This window comes from Limulus polyphemus, unplaced genomic scaffold (genome assembly GCF_000517525.1).
Source record: "Limulus polyphemus unplaced genomic scaffold, Limulus_polyphemus-2.1.2 Scaffold1613, whole genome shotgun sequence".
NCBI classification, from domain to species: domain Eukaryota; kingdom Metazoa; phylum Arthropoda; class Merostomata; order Xiphosura; family Limulidae; genus Limulus; species Limulus polyphemus.
Genome location: NW_013667223.1, coordinates 50,225 through 53,310, shown reverse-complemented (window position 1 = coordinate 53,310; position 3,086 = coordinate 50,225). Strand labels below are relative to the sequence as shown.

General features: G+C 32.7%; 1 protein-coding gene across 2 annotated transcripts in view; it reads left to right on the top strand.

The window, feature by feature from the left end:
* Positions 1 to 3,086, top strand: part of LOC106464295 (tyrosyl-DNA phosphodiesterase 1-like) — a 99,561-nt gene that overhangs the window by 73,666 nt on the left and 22,809 nt on the right. The gene's annotated exons all lie outside the window — the stretch shown is intronic.

The following is a 3,086-nucleotide window of genomic DNA, read 5'->3' as shown; positions in this document are numbered from 1 at the left end:
CATGGCTTATGACCTGTTAGTCTAAAATGCACTCTAAACTTTGGGGCCCTTGGAGTGCTATAAGTACTGATGACTAAATCCCACAGTCTAAAAATGCACTCTAAACTTTGGGGCCCTTGGAGTGCTATAAGACTGATGACAAAATCCCACTAGTCTAAAAATGCACTCTAAACTTTGGGGCCCTTGGAGTGCTATAAGACTGATGACAAAATCCCACAGTCTAAAAATGCACTCTAAACTTTGGGGCCCTTGGAGTGCTATAAGAATGATGACAAAATCCCACATTTTGATCAGACGAGAGTAACCGAAGAACTTGCATTGGGTGCTGTTGACTAACTATATGTACCTTCCATTTTTTCCATTGGTTCGGTATTAGGATGATTATGTGTAGATAGCTTTTGTGTGGCTTTGTGTAAAATTCTGAAACAATCATTCTACTTCCTCTCTGAGTAATATTCAACATTTGCTAAATATACCATTCAGGTGATAAGCTGCATGGTTCATCACATTCATTACTGCCTTTACTGTTTGAATCAGAGTCTACTCATAGAACATAGAATGTTCTGTTTCATAGTCTGTCATATTTGAATATATTTTCTCTTAGTTGTTATTATTGTTTACTTACTTATGAGTTTGACAACACCCTTTTGTTGGTTTTCACTTAGATTGTTTCATGATATATACTCTAAACTTGGTTAAAGTTTTTTTATGTGATACTGTCTTCTTTTGCTGGGAAGTTAACTCCAACTTTCTTCTCAATGATATAAGATATTTCTATGTTTAAGAATATCACTCAAATTCAGAGTAGTATGGTGCAAATTGGCTACAAATATTATCAAAACGTGAAATTGCTTCCAGGCCCATGGTACTGTTGCTCAAACACCTGAATAAGGCATACCATAATTTGGAACGCTGGTAGTTACTACTAACTGTTGATTCTGGATAATGCAATTCTGGAGTATCTGCTCCAAGACTAAACTACATGTTCTCATCTCAAGCTTGATGTTGTTTTGATTAGTTAGAAACAGACTTCACATGGCCTTCCTGTATGTTAGACACCAAGTGAGGTGCATTCCTCTCACAGTAAAGCACAAAAAAAAAACTTGCCTGCAATGATTCCAGTGGTGTGTGCAGGGATAAGCACTGATGGACATACCAACCTCTACATTCTATGGAATTGTACTATTAATAATGTCACTCAGTATAAAGCATCCTACAACCCTTTGTGCTTTCATATGCTAGTGATGTTAGCATTGACTTTAGTCTAATGTATGATAACACTTGTTTCCACTATGCTAAACTGTTGAAAATATTCCTTAAAGAAGAGCAGGATTGACAAAAAGGAGTGGTTTTTTGTTGTCATTAAACTTTAATCCTATCTGCAAATTGAACTTCAGGTCACAGGACAAATTATTTATCAGTACTTGATTTGCATAGCAATAAATAGAAAGAGGATTGACATTTTTTATAACAATGCTTTTTTTTTCCTTGTCAGAGCTAAAATAGTACAAAGTTCAATTATCCTTACTTATGTCCAGTTTAATTAGAAATTCTTTTTCAAGTATCCTTCAGATAAACATTGTAGTATTTTCAGGTGAAACTTATTCTCACTAATAGTGTTATGTAGGTCTTTTTTATAACAGGAAGATTTATCAGGATAATCACTGTGTAAATCTGAATCTAACCAAGTAACTGAATTTAAGCTCAGAAAATAAACAAAGTGAACACCTGATGTAAAAATCAATCTTTATTTATGTCTAAAGCAGTGCTTCTCAAATGGGTGAATGGTTTACCCCAGAGTTTTGTTTATTTTATTTTATATTAATTCTGGTTGTAGTTTGATGTATATTTAAGTCATAATAAAGAATTTTGCATTTTAATTTAGTACTTTTTTTTGTCTTTTTTTTTTAACTTGGGTGAGTGAACTGTTGTGAAAAACTTATAGGAATGACTGATATTGGAAAAGGTTGAGAAGCACCAGTCTAAAGTACAAAAACAGTGTTTGTACTTGCATCAGACACTCGACTGTTGCCTTCTGTTGTCTTTCAAGATATTATTCTGTCACCAAATTATCTTTAAGAACAAGTAGAGAATTGTTTCAACTTAACCCTATTGACACAGGTAGGGGTCAGAGGGCATGTCATCATGTTTGTAGACTTATATTCAAAACTTTATTTAACTTTTATTTTATAAATGTATGTCAATAAGTTTGGCATCAAATTGCAGATTATAATTTAAATTTCAGTATTATATATTAGTTAATTTCTTAATTTGAAAATGAATATTAAAAAAGAGGTTAATATCAATTTTTGTGTGTCACATGGTACATTGCCTTCTGGGTTTGGTCTGATTACATTTTATGACACACATTTTATGAATTTTATGAATTAGAAGCTCAAATATTTTATGTTGGCAAGCTAGAATATAAAATAAGAATCTCCTACTTTTCTATTTGCTGAGATATTTCAATATTTAGCGAATCCACCATATTGGCTCTGACCACCACTTCATCATTTGAGAAGACTTGTTTATCTACACCTACTTTTGTATACAAATAACATAATAACCAATTAAAAACTCTATATTTCTTTTACATAATTCTGTCACTCTTCCTAAGTTATTTATGAGAGAAAAGCTCTTTATATCATTGGAAAGTTTGAAGTATTACTATCGAGACTATTTCCTGAACAGAAATTAGATTTTTTTAGACCCAAACACAATTTAATTATGAAGCCTGGTAAATTACAGTGGATTTTTGAGGTATCAGTGTTGTAATTTATAATTTTTGGTATTCCAAAATGTATATGTAAAGTCTACAAAAATTAATATTTTTCCATATCCTTGTGAATTTGGATGAGGGATAGCAAGTACTACTCATGAGTGCAAACAAAGACTTTATGGCATCTTAAGAATCAGGTAGTCAAAAAATTAATGTCGTGCCCCCCCCCCCCAAATGTACATCACGTATAATAGTTAAACGAGCTGCCTAAACATCACACTAGTGTAACCTATATAATGTGTAAAGTTTGGTATACTCTAATCGCTTATAGTGATGGCACACGATGAGACACACATTCAGCATGTAA